At 36.8% G+C, this 22,692-nt stretch overlaps 4 pseudogenes across 4 annotated transcripts; 1 reads left to right on the top strand and 3 right to left on the bottom strand.

Annotated features, from left to right (window-relative positions):
- Positions 1-4,023: 4,023 nt before the first annotated feature.
- On the bottom strand, positions 4,024-5,871 carry AT5G33427 (annotated as a pseudogene; the record flags this gene model as incomplete). Its single annotated transcript has 1 exon — positions 4,024-5,871.
- A 758-nt stretch (positions 5,872-6,629) lies between these two features.
- On the bottom strand, positions 6,630-8,891 carry AT5G33424 (annotated as a pseudogene; the record flags this gene model as incomplete). The annotated part of the gene is made up of 1 exon: positions 6,630-8,891.
- A 1,724-nt stretch (positions 8,892-10,615) lies between these two features.
- AT5G33422 lies at positions 10,616-13,387 on the bottom strand (annotated as a pseudogene; the record flags this gene model as incomplete). Its single annotated transcript has 1 exon — positions 10,616-13,387.
- Positions 13,388-19,281: 5,894 nt separating this feature from the next.
- On the top strand, positions 19,282-21,623 carry AT5G33420 (annotated as a pseudogene; the record flags this gene model as incomplete). The annotated part of the gene is made up of 1 exon: positions 19,282-21,623.
- Positions 21,624-22,692: the final 1,069 nt, after the last annotated feature.

The following is a 22,692-nucleotide window of genomic DNA, read 5'->3' as shown; positions in this document are numbered from 1 at the left end:
TTACTAAGCATAAACAGTTAATAAAAGCCACATTAAACATACACAAGAAACAAAATATAAGTAAGCCACATCAATGTAATAAATCAGCCTAAAATATATATAGAATAAGAACAATCTGCAGTACTTAATACAATCCCATAGCAACACACATCACACACAAAAATGAACAATGCCCTTTATGAGACATAAATAACAATACTGACTATAAACTGAGAAAATTAAGAGCATGAGAAAGAGCAAACCTGTCATATGGTTGGGAAATAATGTGTAGTGTAGCTTGCTAGATATGTGTAACCTGACACAAAATCCGGGAAACATAACACAATTAGTATACTCAGTCATGCATCTACTTTAACTCTATACAGATTTTCCAATTAAGAATGATATAAACAAACAGCTATGACAATCAATTAATCATTTTAGACCTCTAGATTATATAGCAAATCGTATTATATCAAGTTTAGAACATAATGAACTCAGATTCTTAAAGAAAAAACAAAAATAAAAAACAGTGTTGCTAGATGAAGAACATCAAACCGAATTTCAAAGGAATGAAAGACAAAAAAGAGATAACTCCAGCTTAGAACACAATGAACTCAGAATATTAAAGAAAAAGCAAAGCTAAAAAACACAATGAACTCAATGAACTTAGAACACAATGAACTGAACTTAAAAACCAAAGGCAAACACATCACCTATTAGACAACAATTACTCCAGCTGAAAACACTGAACCTCCTGAAACAATAACCAACGAAACACAATGAACTGAGATTACAATTACTTATCCACGAAAATCAAATCACCAAATGTAAACAGGTTTTTTAGGCCTACTTATGTTGAATGTGTGATCAGTTCAATTCCCCTACAAACACTAACATGTCGATGCAGCTATATGGGGTGTCAATCCAGTCCACTGTTATTGCTAGCAATCAAGACGTGTACAGAAGCAACTAAGTCAAGCTAAATTATAATGATGGTGGGTTTCTAGTAACAATCCTAGGTCAGGATTCAAACAAGTAAAAATGAGAACTTAAGAGCCCTACTCGATCATTGGGTCGAGTAGAACCAACAAGTTATTAAATTACGAATCAAAATGCAATCAACACGGGATACAAATAACAGGTAAATAAAAGTGCAATCAACAGGGGATTCAAATAAATCTAATAGAAGTCCTAAGGATGGATTCATTGATAAGGGCAACTCTAGGGTTCCTCAGATGACTAATAGGTGAAACGTATGTACCCTTGACGATAGATTCAAAAACTGGGTCAATCCACTGCCTTGACAGAGACCCCCATAACTCTACCACTTCCTAATCTCAACTGTCGTTGATGAAACATAGCAGAGTAGAGTTTAAAAAACAATCTACCAAAGCCAATAAGAAGACAAGCCAATGTCTTGGTCGAGTCTACAAATCGTTGGACGTCTATGATCGAATCTCCACATTAGCCAGCGAAAACCGCATAGGAGCCAAGCGAATCCAGAAGGGTTCTAACCTAAACACTAACCACCTAACTAACCTAGAGACTACCCTAATCTAATCCATCCTCAAGAACCCTAATCACTACTCAAGCAACATTCTCAAGAACACAAACCCAGAAATTACTGAAATCATACAAAATGTAGATCTAAACAAGCTAAACAACTTTACTTAAATAACTAAATGCAAAAACAAAATAGATTAAGAGTAATTAAGTTTTGAAGATTCATAAACACAAAGAAAAACTAAAGGATAAAAGCTAGATCCTTTGGACAAACCCCAAAGTGATCTATTTATAGTAAAATGTTGAAACCCTAGATTCACTAGAAGACAAGAGACTTGAGGTGGTTTGGGCGAATATTCGATCTTGGGGATCGAGTAAAGAGGGTGCTGCAAAGTCTGCGCCTTTGTGTCTATGCTCCGAGTGATCAATTGGTCGAGTAGATGCTTCATCCTCTCTGATCCGTATGCTCAGTTGTCTGGTTGAGTGGGGAATGAGGAGGATCTGAAGACGCTTTGATAGCTCAACAAGTCTTGTAGAGTTGGTCACCCTTGGTCGAGTAAATGGGTCGAGTAGAGGATCGAGTAGGAGGGGCGAGTAGATCAATCTGCTGCTTCATCTAAGGCTGCCTTGATCGAGTAAGAGGGTCGAGTAAACTGCAGCCTCCTCCGTTGCTGGCTGGATCGAGTGAATGGATCGAGTAGAGTCCTCTTTAGCTCCTTCTGCACCTGAAAACACACCAAAATATGAAATACGAATGCAAGATGATCCTAGATGCCTAAATATGCAAAATAAGCTAAAATGGTGCAAAATGATATGATACAATGAGCAAATGCAAAGCTAAATGATGATAAACATACACCTAAAATGAGTAAAATACAGTGTTATCAACTCCCCCAAACTTATCTCTTGCTTGCCTTCAAGCAAACAAAAAATCTTAAGTTGAAGGACAGGTTTGAAGGTGGGGATTCAAAAACCGAAGCATGCCTATAAAACGGGTAAGCTCAATGTCCAGGTAGCTAATTCTAGGTTGCAAGATGATAGACCCTCACTTAAAAACGTTAGCCATACTCGTCACAATGCAACCTAACAACTTGCCTTAATCTATTCAAGCATTCTCATCAACCAATTCCCTTTAACATTCATTAAGCGCGAACAGTGGATCAAGCAATGCAATGGTTATGAACTCACTTGGTTTTGGGCTTAGGCTAAGAGACAAAAATGGTCCCCCTAATGGTTTGGTCGAGTAACAGGGGACTCTCAGAGAAAAGATTGAGCTTCGGAAGAATGCTAAAGGTAAAAGCCAATGGACACATACAAGAACAGACTCCCATCTACCCAATGATATAGTATGATAGCTCAGAAGATGATCCCATTCCCATAGATGTCCTAACTCTACCCTCTTTCTCATTCTCTCTCTCTTTTTAGTTCAAGTTCTAAAGGGTTCTTCTTTAAAACGATTTAAGAGTCTAGCGGGTTTGGTTTTATATTTTGACAAACTTAAGCCTTTTCTTCTAATCTTAGCATAGATGGCGTTTTTACCCTTTCCTTTGAATCACAATGCCTAACTTATTTGAATTCCAAACCCTTTACTAGACTTAATACTTTTGTATCTCCCTTAGAACTCTAAACTCTTACTCTCTCTTTTTTTTTCTTTTTCTTTTTCTTTTCATTATCATTCTCATTTCCATTTATTCAATACACAATCCCAATCCCTAATACAAGTGTCCACCTAGTCCTAGCTAACCCGAAAAGCGTGGGCTAGGTCTACATGAAAGACTGCTCTTGTCGGCTCATACCTAACACGTTATACCAAGCTCAATCGAAAAAGACCTCACAATCACACACAAATGATCTTTGGCTTGAAATAAGGCTACGCTAAGGGTATGAGAAACTGCTCTAAAAATGATAGACAACTACTTGGATTAACAAAGGGTGGTGAAGTGAATAAGATGATCCAAGTATGTATACGGTAGCCATGAGTTCACAAACAATGCATAGACATGATAATTGCAAATTCAGTTCAGGTTCTAATAGATAGGGAATGGCATCAGATAAGCGAGTTTCGAATCAAAGCAGTATAGTCAAGCTACAAATTCAAAGCAGGGTGCAGTTTTACTTCAGAGATACAATCGGTTATGCAATAGAGAACTAACAACCTGGGCATTGAACTTACTTCATTGAATCAAAACATGCTTATCTGTTTGAAATCATCATTATCCCCTATGCAAATGAGCAATCCTAAATGCAAGCACACTACATACAATCCTAAAGTGAAATGCAATCTACATGACACTCTGTTTTTGTTGAAATCATTTTCTGAAAAACTTTCAAAATATGGTTTTTTCTATGGCTTAGATGATGCAAACTTTGAAATAAGAAAAGAGAACACAATGTTAAACATGTCTTGAACCCACCCCCAAACTTAAATTACACAGTCCCTTGTGTAATAAAAATCTGAGAAAGAAATCAAGACCAAAACACAAAACACACAAAGAATAATAAAAAGATGCTATGGTATGTACAATGGTTGAGGTGGTGTTACCTCAGTGATCAGGTGAAGTAGGAGGAGACGAAATCGTCCATACTCTCCTTTGTGTAACTCCAAGGAACGGGTTGTGCTGAACTTGGATTTGCTGGATGCTCGACCCTTTGCTCGGGTTGTTGATCGAGTGGCTCCTCAAGTGGTGCGGTAGAGTGGCTTGCTCCAGCATCTAATTTCTTTGTTCTTCTTCCCTTTTTCAACTTGCTCCTCTTTTCCTTTTCCCTAGGTTCGAAGGATGATTGCCTTGTTGGTGAAGGTGCAGCATGGTGTTCCCTCGGCTCATATGAAGATTGTCTTGGTGGTGAAGGCGGATCAAAATGCATAGGTTCGTGACGAGTGGATCCGCTTCTCCCAAAAGGCATGTTATGTGGCATTGCCGTAGTTGAAGAAGAACAGATTATCTTGAGTTGGGGATTGTTAAACTTCTTGTTGAGTGCCACGAGAGCCTTGTCGTGGAACTTACACCAGCTTTGGAGGAAACCAAGGTGCTTGTGAATTTTCTTTGATTCTTTACGTTGCCTCGGTGCAGAGTACTCCTTAAAGTAAAACTATTGTGTTGCGTAAGACTCATCCATAGGTTCTGCCTCATTATCTGAATGATGGATTGGGGCCTCATCATCATTCACTCCTTCCATCAGTACAGCTTCATCACCTGAAGTATAGACGTTCTTCAATGGTGGGCAGAACTCAATGTTGCCACCATCTCTGATCGAAGTGGAAACGGGATTTGGGAGGAGAAAAATAGATTGTCCTACTGTGGGATGATCGAACCTATACTTATAGGCATTCTTCTGCTGTGATAAAAAACTCTTGGAATTTATAAGGTGTTGCATATCAATCCATCTCGGAGGAATATGCTTTGAATGTAGAGGTACATTGCCTGCTCTCAGAATTGGGGTCACAACTCCTCCCACAACCATTCTTCCTGGTTTCTTAAGTCCCTTAGCCCATCCTCTGCAACTCAGCAGGTGCTCAATTAGGTAGAATGAGACCGAAGTGTCTGTCTGATCTTCAGCTAGAACTGTACCGCCTGATGCTAAACCAAGCAGCTCTTGCAGCGCTGTCTCCATCAGCTCTAGTTCTCCATTGACGAAGGTTCCATTCCTTTCTCTTGTAAATAGCGCACTAGCCAAGGACCTATGAAAGTATCTAACCACCGGACTCCTTATCTCGTTGCTCTTGGTCCTAGAGGATGAAAATCCATGCTTAGACCCAAGTGTGGCCCAGAATGACTGAAGCTCTCTCTTGTCAAAACGATAACTTGTGTCTTTTCCGCTTGGAAATCCATACATCAGCTCGAGATGCTCTATTGGAAGCCGATACTCTACGTCATACACACAGAACTCCAAGTATCCCAAACTTCCGTCTGGCCTGATTTCATCGTCCTCTGACTCTCCATATAAGAACAATTCCACGGATGAAAGAAACTGGATGGTCTCTTCCTCATACCCCTCCATTGGCCGAAACATGTGAATATTCAGGCTGCACTGCTTAAACATATAGTCTATATCATCATAGATGACGAGTCTCTCCATGGTCTCGGGATGAAGGTATCGACTTCCTAAAAACTCAATGCATTTCAGCAGCTTGTAGTACTCGTTTCGAGTTGCACACTTCTCTGATTCCAAATCGTCATCGCCTCCTTTCTCTGTTTGATCATCTTCCTATGGTGAAGCCATTTCTTCCTCGGAGTCTTCATTTACCAGCTCCAACCTCCTCCCCACATGCTTCTTTCCTCGAGTGATATCTGCCTTGTTCCTCGAGAATTCCCTTGCAGGGGACTTACTCGACCTTTGCGAACGAGTATTTCCAGCTGGAGAGCTGAAGGTCTCTTCTTCTAGCATCACTTCCTCCTCTTGGCTCGATTCACTATGATCGATCTCGAAACTTGCTTGTTCTCTCCTGTTCGACCCCAAGGGTGATAGTTCAGAAGGTCCTCGAGGTGTTGCATGCGAAGAAGGTGTTGGGTACCTCTTCGATGGGGAGAGAGCTTTGTTCCGAATCCTTGACAAAAGCGAGCGCCTGTTCATCATCAAGAACAAAGGTGGAAGAAACTCAAAACCAAAATTCAGTAGATTCGGAGATTGAATGATGGAGGAAACAAATGAATTTGTGAAAAGTTTTTTATAAGAAAGGGAAGTGAAGGAGATAAAGAGAGAATTGTAAGAATTCGAGAATGCTTTGGTATGGGAGGGGGAGAGATGAGGTTGTTGAGTTCGGGAATTGCAATGGGGGGGGACCAAAGTGATTATGGGGGGGGGGACAAGAAGATAACGGGACAACAGCGTTTAAATGGAGGCGGGTCATGAGGCATTGGTGTCTACGAAGAGGGTCTCTTTGGTTTTTTCACTTGATCGGACTGTGAGAAATACTCCATCTTCAATCACTCGATCAAATAGACCAGAATGAATCGCAAGAAATCACTCGATCAAACGGTGGAGAATGCTTCTCCCTTGGTTACTCGATCAAACGGTGAGGGTGATTTCCCACATTTAGTCATTCAAATCAATGGCTCAAAATGCTCCTCCTCATTCTACTCGATCAACGGTTGAGATCTTTCTTGACTTGGTTTAAATTTACTCGATCGTTGACTCCCTTAGGATCACTAAAACATACCTGAAACACTTAAGCAAAAACATCAAAAATAACAAGAAAAATAGAAAGTTATTTACATGGATAGACATGGGACTTCCTCCCAAGTGAGCTTGTTTTAAGTCACTAAGCTTGACTCTTACAGAGCATAGTCAGAAAAATGGTTGAAGAGAGGAACAGAGAAGTCTTCATCTTCAGTGGTTGAATTTTTAGTTCCTGAATCATATTCTGCATCCTCTCTTGACATATGGTAGGATGAGTACTCATTTGATTTTTCTACAAAGTAAGCTTCTTTCTGATCAGCAGAGTAGTCTTGTTCTTCTGAACCAGGCTCCTTTGACCAATCCTCAAATTCAAAACTGGGGTAGCCTTTAACCATTTCTTGAAGTTCCAAGATTGCATGGTTCAGTCCTTCCATCTTGTAAGTTAGCTCCCCAATGGTATCATCTTGAGCTTTATATCCAACCCAGAGTTCCAGGAGTTCTTCAGCAACAGAATCAAGAATCAAGTGTTCTTCAGCAGAGGGGTTGGTGGGCTGTTTAGGCACTCCTAGAGAATAAGTCGGAATAGGAGTTTCCTCCTCACTCAACAACTTGCTTTCTGGGCTTCTTTCCTCTAAGTGAACTCCTTTCTGATCTTCTGGTGTAAACCATTCTGTTGTGAAATTTTCGTCCTCCTTGATAGCTAGTGCAGTTTCTATCTTCTCTGGGTCAATACCATTTGAAAATTTTTAACTCGTTTTTCAAACATCCATAGTTGATCTTTCAGCTTCATCACCCTTGAAAATAATCCTTCTATGAATCTGCTTTGCCATTTAAATTTTTTTCTCATCTCATACCAGTCATCTTCTGTAGGATCTTCAGTCTGAGCTAGCCTTTCAATTGCTCTCTTCTTGTGGTCAAAAGTCCTCTTCAGCTTGCTAAGTTGAGAAGTATAGTTAACTCTTGGTGAGGTTTCAGCTTCTGTTTCTTCATCAACATCCATGTCCTGAATCCCAAAATTTTGACCTCCTGTTGTTGATTTCCCTGAAGCTTCTCTGAAGTCAAACTTCATCTTGATGCCTTTTTCAAGGTTCAGATTATTTTTTCCATTCCTTACATCTATGACTGCTCCAGCTGAAGCTAAGAATGGTCTGCCTAGGATCAGGGGATCCTTGCCTTCTTCATCTACGTCCAATACCACAAAATCTGTAGGTATCTTAACATTTTCAATCTTGACAGGAAGGTTCTCTATTAGACCATGTGGATGTGGATTCTGCTGTTGGTAGCCTCCATTAAACTGTTGTTTAGGGACATAACCTTGGTTGTACTAAACAAAAGGCTTAGACTGATTCTGTTGTGGTGGATACACTTGATCTTGGGGGTTAGCTACATTAGTGCTTCTATAGAAGGTTTGGGTTGGGTTTGTAGTTGTTTTACCCCTTGTTGTAGCACAACTCTTCAGTTTGATCATTCCCCGCTTCTTGCATTTGGAAGTGCTCTTCGTCAGTGATGTAGTGTATCTACTTTTGCTGAGCTAGCAACAGCTTGTGTAGCTGTTCTTTCAGAGCCTTGATATCCTTGCTCTGTTTATCCTCACTACCTCTAGTTCCTCTCACTGAGCGATCATAGTCTTCATTGTAGCACCCATCAGATTGTGCTAGATTTTCGACCAACTCCCATCCTTCTTCTACATCCTTGTTCAGGAAGTTTTCATTGGAGGCGGTGTCAAGTAGCATTCTGATCTTTGGTAAGGCTCCTCTATAGAGTGTGCTCAATAATGAAGCCTTCTTAAAACCGTGATGGAGGCACTGAGTGGTGTAGCTTTTAAACCTCTCCCAAGCTTCACAGAAAGTTTTATGTTTTGCTGTGTGAAGCCTGAGATCTCGTTCCTCAATCTAGCTGTACGAGAATTAGAGAAGAACTTGGCAAGAAAAGCTTTCTTACAATCGTCCCATGAGGTGATGGAGTCTTGGGGTATAGTCTTTTCCTAGTGGTGTGCCTTGTCTCCCAAAGAGAAGGGAAATAATCTGAGCTGAAACATATCTTCAGTGACACCATTGATCTTAGTAAGGCCAAAGAGCCTATCAAAGCTGTCAAGATAGTTCAGGGGATCTTCCATAGGTAGACCATGAAACTTGTTTCCTTGGATCATGGAGATGAGACCACTCTTGATCTCAAAGTTGTTGTTCTAAACTGGTGGTGGCACTATCCCTTATGTTTGGTGATGATTCCTTGGGGCATCACCAGCACCAATGTTTCTTGTTGATCAACATTAGGTGGTTCTTGAACATCAACTTGTCTGTTCTGTTGATCCATAGCAGCTGGTCTTTGCTGATCACAGGCTGCTTTTGCTTTGGTTTCTTGTAACTGAGCTATTCTGTCAATTCTGTCTCTAAATGGTAGTAGGTGTGCAAAACCTTTGGATCGAGTTTGCATGCACAAAGATTAGAACTTGTACCAGAAAAAACAAACGGACGAAAATATGAGTTAGTAACTTGATAAATGTAAAAGAACTTGATCTTAAAAGTTTTTGATATCTTGAATGTAACAATGCAACAATGAATCGGCAACAGCGCAAAATTGAGAATCAGGTTTTGTAGGCCTACTTATGTTGAATGTGTGATTCAGTTCAATTCCCCTACAAACACTAACATGTCGATGCAGCTATAGGGGGTGTCAATCCAGTCCACTGTTATTGCTAGCAATCAAGACGTGTACAGAAGCAACTAAGTCAAGCCAGATTATAATGATGGTGGGTTTCTAGTAACAATCCTAGGTCAGGATTCAAACAAGTAAAAATGAGAACTTAAGAGCCCTACTCGATCATTGGGTCGAGTAAAACCAACAGGTGACAAAATTAAGAATCAAAATGCAATCAACAAGGGATACAAATAAGGGATACAAATAACAGGTAAATAAAAGTGCAATCAACAGGGGATACAAATAAATCTAATAGAAGTCCTAAGGATGGATTCATTGATAAGGGCAACTCTAGGGTTCATCAGATGGTTAATAGGTGAAAGGTGGGTACCCTTGACGATAGATTCAAAAACCGGGTCAATCCACTGCCTTGACAAAGACCCCCATAACTCTACCACTTCCTAATCTCAACTATCGTTGATGAAACATAGCAGAGCAGGGTTTAAGAAACAATCTACCAAAGCCAATAAGCAGACAAGACGTGTCTTGGTCGAGTCTACAAATCTCTGAAATTCGTAGATCAGACATCCATTTGAACGTCTTTTGGACGCTGGACATCTATGATCGAATCTCCACATTAGCCAGCGAAAACCGCATAGGGGCCAAGCGAATCCAGAAGGGTTCTAACCTAAACACTAACCACCTAACTAACCTAGAGATTACCCTAATCTAATCCATCCTCAAGAACTCTAATCACTACTCAACCAACATTCTCAAGAACACAAACCCAGAAATTACTGAAATCATACCAAAATGTAGATCTAAACAAGCTAAACAACTTTACTTAAACAACTAAATGCAAAAACAAAATAGATTAAGAGTAATTAAGTTTTGAAGACAAAGAAAAACTAAAGGATAAAAGCTAGATCCTTTGGACAAACCCTAAAGTGATCTATTTATAGTAAAATGTTGAAACCCTAAATTCACTAGAAGACAAGAGACTTGAGAAGAAGAAGAAGAAGAAGAAGAAGAAGAAGAAGAAGAAGAAGAAGAAGAAGAAGAAGAAGAAGAAGAAGAAGAAGAAGAAGAAGAAGAAGAAGAAGAAGAAGAAGAAGAAGAAGAAGAAGAAGAAGAAGAAGAAGAAGAAGAAGAAGAAGAAGAAGAAGAAGAAGAAGAAGAAGAAGAAGAAGAAGAAGAAGAAGAAGAAGAAGAAGAAGAAGAAGAAGAAGTATACTTAAATAGTGTGATCCTCTCATGATCTTTGGGTCATACCATTACACTTAAACAGTGTGATCCTCTCCTGATCTTTGGGTCATACCATTACACTTAAATAGTGTGATCCTCTCCTGATCTTTGGGTCATACCATTACACTTAAATAGTGTGATCCTCTCATGATCTTTGGGTCATACCATTACACTTAAATAGTGTGATCCTCAAATTGACGATGCCCTCATACTCGAGTTCTATGACATCAGTTAAGGTACCGTAGAAATCCGCTTCATCAGATGAATCAGCGTAATTTTCACCTTTAACACATACCCCATAGTTACATATCTTTCGTCCAGCGCCGTGGGTTTGCGTATGAAACAAATATCCTCTTGTGAAATACATTGGCCAAGTTTTAACCTTGTTCAAAGGTCCTTGCACAATCTCTTGAACCCAAGTAGGAAATGAAGAATTAGTGTTCAAATATGTACCTACATAATATAGATAAAAAATAAGCAATCTCGTCATTGATATATGACTCAACAATTGAGCCTGCAACATATCTTTTGTTCTTTGCTTTTCCTTTCAACTTTTTGAAAAACCTCTCAAATGGATACATCCACATATATTGGACAGGGCCACCCAATTCAGCTTCGTATGGGAGATGGATAGGTAAATGTTCCATAACATCGAAAAATGATGGTGAAAAGATCTTTTCCAAGTTACAGATGATTAAAACTATGTTCTGTTTGAGAATTTGAACGCGACTTGTCTGTAAAGTTCTCGAACATAGGTCCCGGAAAAATGCTCCAATTCCTAAAATATATGTGCAAGTTAAATAATTACATAAAAAAGTCTACTTAAAAAATAGTTAGTATTGTACCTGATAATGCAAGGTGGACATTCCGGTCAAGAAGTTCAGCAAAGATAAATGGAAGTAGTCGCTCCATAAAAACATGACAATCATGACTCTTCATGCTTGAAAACTTACCATTCTCCAAATCTACACAACTAGCCAAATCTGAGGAATAACCATCTGGAAATCTAACATCATGTTTCACACATTGAAATAAACTCTGTTTGGCTTCTTCTGTCAATGTATAGTATGGAAAAGGAGCTTTACCCATACTATCAATATGTAAGCCTGGTCGAGAACAAAATTTCTCAATATCCAATCTTAACATGATATTGTCTTTTGATTTACCCTTAACACTCAAGAGAGTGTTCATGATGTTGTCAAGAAAATTCTTCTCTGTATGCATAACATTAATATTATGTCGAAGATTGTGGTCCTTCCAGTAAGACAACTCCCACAATATGCTTTCTTTGTGCCAATTATGTTCCTTCCCATAGTCTCGCATCTTCTTTTCATGACCGTTCCCACCAACATCTTTCGTTTTGGGTGGATTTACACTAGCCAACCGCTCGTAATAAACTTGCTTCCCTGTCAAAGATTCGGGTGGATACTCGCTAGAATCGTCTCTACCTTTGAGAAAGTCTTTTTTGTTCCAACGAGATGGATGACCATGAGGAAGAAATCTACGGTGACAATCATACCAGCATGTCTTCCGTCCATTGGGTAGATAAAAAGACTTTGTACTTTCCATGCAAACTGGACAAGACAATTTACCATGAGTAGACAATTTACATCGTACGCATCGACTCGAGTACACCACAACTCTTTTAGCTCCTCAATAAGAGGTTGGAGGAAGACATCAAGACTAGCTCGAGGATGATTTGGTCCAGAATTCAGAATGGTAAGAAATAAGTACTTTGTATTCATGCACATACCAGGGGTAAATTATATGGAGTTAGGATCACAGGCCACAACGAATGATTACGAGACATGCCAAATGGATTGAACCCATCACTACACAACCCGAGATAAACGTTACAGGGTTCTTCAGCAAATCGGGGATGTAACTCTTGGAAATATCTCCATTCTGCCGCATCTGAAGGATGATTCATTTCTCCCTCCTTTGATTGGTGCTCAGCATGCCATCCCATAGCCGCAGCTGTCTTATGGCTCTCATACATTCTCTTCAGCCGGTCTCCAATAGGTAGATACCACATACGACTATATGGTACTTTGGTTCTTGGATGGTCGTCTTTAGGCTTCCATCTTTGTGCGCCACAAAATCGACATTGATCTTCTTTTTCGTCTTCTTTCCAAAATAACATACAATTGTTCTGGCAAACATCAATCGTATGATATGCAAGTCCTAAATTGCGCATCAACTTCTCGGTATGGTAATGTAAAGTGGTAGCCTGGTTTCCTTCTGGTAAAAAATCTGTAAATATTTCGCAAACGGAGTCCACCAACTTTTTACTCATATTATACTCCGCTTTGTTGTGCATGAGTCGAGATGCTAATGATAACTGCGACTGCCCTTCACGACAACCGTCGTACAATGGATTATTTGCACCTTCTAACAAGTCGTAGAACTTATTTGAATGGTTACAGACCGGCTCTTCCACATTCTGATAACTACCATCATAATGATAGTTATCATCATACCCCACGTTAAAATTAAATGCATCGTTCACCATATCCACATATGGTTCTTCTACAACATTACCCACTTCTTCATGATTCTCACTAAAATACGTCATATCCGTGTAACTAGTTCCGATATCCATATTCAATTCTTCTCCATGCTTATACCAAACATAATAATCAGACATAAATCCTTAACTAAACAAATGACTACTAACTCTTCTACCTGAGATGATATGTTTTTCATTCTTGCGTACACTACAAGGACAATGAAATTTACCTCGACTACTCTGTACTATAGGCTGACTATTAGCGAATGTCATGAATTCCTCAACTCCTGCGACGTATTCGGCTGACAAATTCCCTGTCACTTCATCGAATCTCTTGTACATCCAATCTCGATAGAAACTGCCACTACTGCCGTAATTGTAGTTTCTCGCCATTATTGAATAAACTAAATTTCTATTTTTTTCATTTCAATCGTTTTTTTTCCTTTTGATTGTTGTTTTGATTTGTTGGTAAAAGAAGAATGTCGTGAATTTTGATTATATAGACGAATTTTTATGACTAATTTACGACTACAACAAACAAATTAGGTGTACCTACTTGGCAATGCAGAAAACATTTTCCAACTACTTAATGCGACTACTCTGCGACTCAGTTGCGACTATTTTACAATTGCAGAAATGTGTCGTATTTTAGTCGCTGATTTGGCGACTAACTAACGTAGTCAAAAATTGTAGTCGTCCATTGGCGACTATGTAACGACAAACGTCTCCCTTCAATAATATAATCGTTAAATAGTCGTTAATAGACGAGTATTTGCCGACTAACGTAATTAGTCGTAAAATAACGACTATTTGACTACTAATGTTCAGGTTGTCGTAAAGTTGTCGTAACACTGTCGTCAAGTAGTCGCCAAAAAAGACGACTACATCTGTTGTCGCTTTTTGTAGTCGTTATTTGTCTGTTTTCTTGTAATATATATGGGACATGACGTGTAAGAGATGTTGGTGACACTCTACTTACCGTGGAGCTAATATGAAAATTCAGTTAATTAAAAGAATCGTATACATATACTAATGAATGTGTACGAGATTGAAAAATCATCGATAATTTTGGAGAGAATTATGACATTCAACCATTTGTGAGTCAAAACCAAAAGGGAAGACATCACTTTTGGAAGAATTCGATGACATAGTCAATGTCCGACTTGATGAAACAGAAGCATAAATTAGTATGACATGAGAGACATTGTAAGTTGTGAGTATGTTTAGAAACACTTTTTTTTTTGCAAATAACAATGTCTTCATCTCCAGTAGGACTATCGTAGAATATACTTCCACCATCGCCAATATTGGTTTATTATTATATTAATAAATCTATCTCAACAATTTTAACTTATCAACAAAGATATACGTACATTATTATACATGTACATATATAACATGTTTAAAGTATGCACGGACAATATATTTTATTTAGTTATTATATATCCATAGATTTTAAGGGGAAAACCCCGAAAAATATCTCATCTAAACAAAATAACCAAAGATTTCTAATGTACAAACTCAATAAATAATCTTTAAAATTCAAGTAATGAATTAAACCAATCCGAGAAAAATAATTAGAAAAGGGGGTGAGTAATTAATTACTCAGTAAGAGGGTCAACAATGCCCACAGAAATAAAATGACAACAATCTACTCACACTCATCAAGCTTTACATAGCATAGAATTAGACTCCACATTCATGACATATGTCTAACAAACATACAAATTCTTTGTTACTCAAACACATACAAAATCATTAACAAAAACACTAAACCGAAATCTCATCGGCTTAGCATGGTACGAAACCAATCCCAGGGTCGTCCAATTGTCAGGCACGAAACCAATCTCAAGTTCGTGCCCCCATCACATAAATTCTTTCCATATTGTCACACATCAATCATCATGAATCTTATCGTTATATCATAGCACACAACATTAAACAATCGACATATATCCAATCATATAGTTTCTAAACCTATACAAGTAAACCATGAAAAACATGCTTAGAAAGCAAGCAATGTATTTCCGCAAATCCCGCCCTCACCTTTGCCTTTTGAAGACGAAGAACAACTCATTTAAGTGTCACAAAAACGCGCTAGTAACTTTACAATGGACCGTTCACTTATTAATCCCACCGTTGATTCTCAACCCTATAGTGCCACGAAACTGCCCAAAACAATTCACCCTGATCAGAATTTGTTAAGACCTCCAAACACTGTTCTAAAGATGACACATTGAATCTGTGTATCTAGGGTTTCAGGAATTGGCAGAAACACCAATTTCTTGCTTAAGAAGCAATCGTCGTGGTGATTATGATTTACCTTTTCCGACGATTTTGACGGCTCAGATAGCTTCCCTAACACTTCCTCTATCAAAAACCACCGTAGATATTTTCTATGCGGCTCAGGTATTACCGGAAATATCCTCCAAAAACTCCAACTTGAATCTGAAATATTTTGCTGAAATAACTTAGCTTTTCTGAAAACAGAACCAGTGATTTATCATAAACTTGCGAGATGAATTGTGAATGCAATATACCTCTGTTTGATAAACCGTAAAATGCTATGGACTCCTTGCAGCTAGATGTATCCCGGGACGGTAAAAGCTCGATGTAACTCTCTTTGGTTCGACGGGTAAGTAGTCCTCAAAACCCTTACTTGTCACAGTTTCCTCTTCTTCTTCTTCACAAACAAAACCTAGATTTAAACTAAGAGTCTATGAGATCAAAACAAAAATTTGCAGAAGAAGAAGACATAAACAGGTTAGGTTTCCTTACCCAACAAACCAATGATGACAAGGCTCGACTCCGGTTAACACCGGCCACAACTTCAATGAAACACGGCCACGTACGAAGCGACGATGGTGACTTTTCCCACTACGATCCTTCTTTGTCTCAGTCATTGTCTCTCTCTCTCTCTCTCGTTTCTTCTTTTGGCGGCATTTCTAAACAAAGAGGGAGATGATTACGCTTATACACATATATGGCCACAAGAAACGAGTTAACCCTTGTCGTTTTTATAACTTTGCTCTCCTTGGTTTAATGGGCTACAACATTTCATCTTATTAAACTAAATAGCCCATCAATTGAGATTGAGGATGTTCTAATTTTCCCCAACTTAAATGGAATTCGTCCCTGTGGGAAGGTTGTTAAAGAGTGATGACTTGGGTTCGAGGAACGCCAAACGCACCAATAACTTACCCGTGGGCTTGGAGGGCCTATAGGAGAGTGGTTAGGGTTGTTGTGCTACAGCGCCAACTGGACGCAACGTGGGAGAGAGTAGCCACGTGGGCGGGTCCCACGGGACAGGTTGTTACAGTTTGGATTGTATCTCGTAGTCGTAGATCAAATTTTATTAAGAGATGGAATGATGGACAGTGTGCGAGTAAAACACACACACAACTGTTGAAGTAACTGGAAAGCAAAGTGTAATTCAAGCGACTCGAATCATTTCCTTTTTTCTCGGATCCAGATATTTGACGGAATTTAACTCGGTGCTAGATATTGATTTATTCTTAGCTTAAGTCGGGTTAATCGGAGAATGTTAAACCATTCTCTTATAGAGTGTAAACCGTAAAGAAATATTGTACTAAGTGTAAATTATTATCCAAAACAAAGAAAAAAGAAAAAATCGTAACTTAAAAAGTGAAACTCACAGTATAAAAACATCTTTTTTATTATCATTGCATGCATATTACCCATATTAATAAGGGGTTTTTCTATGTTGGGGCACTTTCTAGAATTTTTAGTGTATTTAGGGCACTTTGGAGAGAGTAGACACTTTTTTTTAGTTTTTTTATAAAAATCAATACCAATTTACCTTTCTATCATGTGAGCAATTAACCCAACTATGGTTAACTTGTTTATTCTCAGCCATTGGATATGTAGGAGAGAGAATAGATCCAATGGTAACTTTCTTCTCTCTCTCCCTCTTATAATTTTATTTTTCTTTAGTTTGTCACATTCTTTATTTTATTAAATATCTTTAACCATTTTTTTGTAATATATATAAAAATAACATTTTTCCTTCATTTTGAAATCCATATTACTATATTTATACATATTATAATTTATTGTATCATCAAAACATAAACAGATTCAGAAAACAAAAAATCCATATGATCTAATCCATATGGACAACAATGGAATATATAATCTTTAATGAGAACCATGTAACCATAAACTCTAAAATCATTATAAACAATCATAGTTCCTTAACACTAAATCCTAAACGCTAAAGATTAGATACTAAACTCTAAACATTAAACCTTAACTCCTAAATTTAAACCCTAAACTCTAAACTTTAATCCATAGACACTAAGCCCTTAACCATATACATATACCCTATACCATATAACATAAACCCTAAATCAAATCCTAAACTTTAAACCTTCTTAATGTTGCCCATAAATATTAAGCATAAATCTCTTATCCCTAAACCCTAAACCCTAAAACCTAAATCCTAAACCCTAAACCCTAAACCCTAAAGCCTAAACTTTAATCCATAGACACTAAGCCCTTAACCATATACTTATACCTTATACCATATACCACAAACCCTAAATGACAAGCCCTAAATTTTTAAACCTTTTTATTGTTGATCATCAATATTAAGCATAAATCCCCTAAACATAAACCAATTGAGAAAATAGAAAATTAATATGATTCATTAATTCATATGTTCAACAATGAAATATATAATCTCTAAAAAAAAGCATATGACCATAAACCCAAAAATAATTATAGAACTTGTATCATCATATTTTATCAACATCTTTTACATAACGTAACACTTGTTTTATGGATAGTATTATCAAAACACAATCATTTTGAGTTATCGACCATCAACACACATACACCAAACTATGACCATGTGGTCATTTCATTAATTTCGAATTATCGACCATTCATGCACATCCACCAAACTCTGACCACGTGGTTTGCATACAAATGAGAAGGACAAAATAGTAATTTGTATACATATCATCCTTTCCTTGAAACCCTAGCCGCCTATCACTCTACTATCATCTTCTTCCTCCGACCTATTCAACCACCATGTCTTCTTTGATTCGTCAAAACCATCACCATTATTATTGTTGCCCATAACTGTTAACCCTAAACCCTAAACCCCAAGCCCTAAACTTTAAACCTTCTTATTTTTGCCTATAAATGTTAAGTATAAATCCCTTAACCCTAAACCATAAACCCTAAACCCTAAACCCTAAACACTAAATCCCTAAACCCTAAACCCCTAAACCCTAAACCCTAAACATTAACCCATACACACTAAGCCTTTAACCATATACATATACCTTAAATCCTAAACCCTAAACCCTAAACTTTAACCCATAGACACTAAGCCTTTAACCATATACATATACCCTATATCATATACCATAAACCCTAAACTCCAAGCCCTAAACTTTAAACCTTCTTATTGTTGCCCATAAATATTGAGCATAAATCCCCTAAACATAAGCCAATTGAGAAAATAGAAAATTGATATCCCTATACTATTAAAAGAGAAGTACGTTTGGTAAACGGGTCGGGTTACAATTAAAATTAGAGTGAAATTAGAGTGAAATTGGGCTAATTTACGGGTAATTTTACTAATCGGGTCATTTGATTTCAAATTGATTTCAATTGATTTTAATCCTTCCATATAAATACGCTTCCATATAAATACACGTCAAACATCCCAAAAAATCGTTTCAGTAAAAATCGGAGCTAATACCCGTTTATGGTATATTTATGATATATGATTAATGATCAATATCTACTAATGACAAACTCTACTATTATGGTAATTAACACTATATTCGGGCAACATCCCTATGTATATGGTAACTAACATTACATTCGAATAACAACTTTATATTCGCCTACCAATATAACTTGCTTAAACATACTAACATTTTACATAATCTCGGATCATATCCTAACTTACTAACTTAAATATTCTCTAACTACATAATATTCTAAATATTCCAAAAATATTCCAATAATATTCAGTATGTGGGAACAAAATATTTTAAATATTATTAACGTGATGAACACATTATTCACAAAGATCAATATCGACAAGATATGATTACACCATTTAATTTAGATTCTATTATCCATATCTAACTAACCTTATTCTTAAAATCTATGATTCGAAATTTTTTCTATACAAAGTTGATTATTGACCTACTACTAAACACTATAAATATATCTCTTATAACAAATTAGAAAACATCCTAAATTATTAAACCATTTCGTCTAGAGCAAAACATAGCTTCCTAACAATGGCTCTAAACGCTGCCTCTCCTTTCACCAGCCTCAATGCTATCAAGCCATTCAAGACGACCTGGAGGATTCAAGTGAAAATTGTTCACACTTGGAAACAGTACACACAATATTCATGCGAGACAGTTGAGATGATTTTGGGAGACACCTATGTGAGTTTAAGTTGTCGTATTATCTTTTAACTTATATCCTTTATATGATTGTTTTCGCATTTACTAAATTGTTACCAAGTATTTCAGGGTACTCTAATCCATGCGACACTTAAAAAAGGCACAAGCCATAAAGTTTCAAAGAGACATTGTCGCTGGACAATGGATTGTTATTGAGAATTTTACCATGTCTAAGGCAATGGGAAAATTTAGAGCTACGAAACATCCTTATCGGATGTCTCTTATGTACAATCTGTTGTCAATCCTTGTGCTTCTGTCTGCGATGACATCTACTTGAATTTGGCAGATTTCAATGATGTGATCAACGAAGATGGTTTGAATGAGAATATTTTGGTTGGTAAGAAATAAAATCCTATTGCCTTTTAAATACGGAATATTCATATGTTCTTCTTATAGATATTTTAACTATTTACAAAAACCAACACATGGTATGTTCTTTTCACAAATATTCTTGGTCAAGTTGTGAACGTTGGCGAGCTAATAACTCATGATGTTAATAACAAGACTACCAAGAAACTGGAATTTGAACTGAGAGATACGAGGTTAAGATTCTTTTTTGTTTACTGTTTATCAACAAATTTTTGTATGTGTTATATATTCATTAATGTATTGTAGAGATGTGAGGTTGGCGTGTACTTTGTGGGGGAGATTTGCTGAAACACTAATTGCTGCTTGCAAAAACATTGGGACCAAAAGGGTTATATGTTTGCTTCGTTTCGCAAAGATCGATGAATTTAAAGGTAACATATAATTCTTTATGAACCCGTTTTCAGTATGGAATATAAATTATGGTCTAAAATTGTTTTACAGGTCATAGATCTGTTTCCAGTGCATTTGATATGTCGTTGTTGGAAATCGATCTGGATCATCCTCAAGTTCAAGAGTTTGTTCTCGAGTGAGTTGTATACTTTAATCCTCTAATGATTATATTAATGAAAATCTAATTTACTAACTCTTTTATTTTTTTCTGAATATTGTGTAGTTTACCAAAAGATGGATTGTCTTTGACACTCCAAGTACATGTTCCTAAGCATGTTAAACATGCTGAAAACAAGGCTGAAATGTATAACACACTGCCAATCTGTACCATTGGAGATCTGGTCCAGACAAATGAGGTTTTCTATCTTATGGTTTTGTACTTGGTTTCGTATCTACCTTTGTACTGGAATTGATTTCACAATTTTGGTTTCTAGGTTGGGAAGTACAAAGTAATGTGCACTATTTTTAACATTGACAAAGACTTTTCGTGGTATTACTTCATCTGCTCAAAGTGTAAGAATACTGCGTATTTAGTTCCAAAGGTTGAAAACGAGGTTCTCAATAAGGCAAGTAAACCACTTTTCTGGTGTGGTACATGTAAGGAAACTACAAACAGAGCAATCCCAAGGTATGTATAAACTGTCAGAATTTGTGATCGTTATGAAGTGTTTTGAAATTTTGATAACCTTATGTAATTGTAAATTAGGTACAAGCTCATTGTCGATGTCATGGATTCAAGTGGCTCCACTAAATTGATGCTATTTGAATCAGATGCAAAGCAGATTGTCTCTTTCTCTGCTTACGACCTTCTTAACGGAGAATTTGATGAGGTAACTTGTATTCAACGTTTTATAATTTCTTATAGTATTATATGCTGTTTTACAATCATGTATGGAACCTATGGAATGCAAATAAAGGATCCAACTATTCTACCACAACCCTTGGTGAATTTGATTGGAGAAACATTCCAGTTTGTCGTGTCAATTGAAAAGGACAACATCAACGATGGTAATGACACATAGAAAGTTGCATATGCTTGGGTTGGTCTTGAGCCTTTACAAGCTGACACAATTGGTGATTCTGATGTTCATGATGATCTTCAGACTATTATTTCAGTTGATCAGGTTATATGTTATATAAATGTTATTATATAGTGGACATTTCGTTATAGTTTTATGGTTATTAATATTAATATATTTTCTTAGGACATCATGCTATTAAGTAATAGTAGTGAGAAAGCCGAATCTTTGGGAACTCATTCCACAACTCTGTCATCCAAGTGTAAGGACGAAGGCAATGATCTTCACGAGAATCAGTCATCATCCTCCAAAAAGTTTTGCATTCCGAGCATTCGTGATGATATTGACAAAGAAAGTGGGAATATCGTGGAAGATGAGCTTGCACCAAAATAATCTACTTGATTTTTCTAGAAAGATGATGATCTTCTAAGTTTAATGCTTTTGTTTTTAAAAAGAGTTTAGATTTCAGTTATTTGTTTTGAGCTTGATCATTTCGAACCTTTCATTATTAAATTTCTAATAAAGTTAATCGCTAAATTTATTATCCACTTCTTCATATATATTTATCAGGCAGGTCAAAATGATCAAATTCAATGTCTTTTTATATTGGTTAGAAATATCATATACAAAAAACGCTTAATCGAATTACTAATCATGTGTCTTTAGGCTATCATTATAATTTATTGAACAAAACGAAAACACACCAAAAATACTGTGAAATTTTATGGTTGATATACTTGCTTGGAATATTATAATTATATTTTAAAAGTTGGATGTGATATATCAGAAATTTATTTACAAAATTAAGATTGGTAAATACACCAATGCAATGAATCTTGAAAACATCAAAAGAAGCTGTCATCTTTCAAAACAGTAATCATTTAATTTTGAAACTGTGAAATTCATTTTAAAAATTTATTTTTTTCGAAATCAAATCAGAAGTTACAGCTATTGTAAACATCAATATTCACTCTTATCCCATTCATCTTTCACACACAAAAAAAAAAAAAACAGTAGAGAGAAAGAAGAGTTTCCCAAAATGTCAATGTTGAAGAACTTCTCTGATTTGCGTCCTAGAAAAAGAAAATGGTTTGTCTTTGTTAAGCTTCTGAGGTTGTGGAATTGGCCTCCTAATTACGATGGAGAAGAACCTACAATGATTTTGGTTGTTGAGAAGGTATGAAATTTATATCTGTGGCTTTTATTTGTATAATTGTTGTTATTTTTTGTAGCTTTCCAATATTAACATTCAAAAAAGATTTGATGAAATTTTTAAACATGCTCTTAGGGACACCGAATCGATGCTGTCTCTTCTCTACATGCAGAGAAAGAAGAAATGATTGATACACTAAGAGAAGGACGGTGGTATCTACTCTCATACTTTAATGTGGTTATGGCTAACACACATGAAAGATTTTTTTCTCATGTGTTTCAAATTAAGTTTTTGAATAAGAGTACAATG

Source organism: Arabidopsis thaliana, chromosome 5, assembly GCF_000001735.4.
Source record: "Arabidopsis thaliana chromosome 5, partial sequence".
Taxonomy (NCBI): domain Eukaryota; kingdom Viridiplantae; phylum Streptophyta; class Magnoliopsida; order Brassicales; family Brassicaceae; genus Arabidopsis; species Arabidopsis thaliana.
The sequence above is the reverse complement of the archived record's forward strand: the minus strand, read 5'-3'. Positions and strand labels throughout refer to the sequence as shown.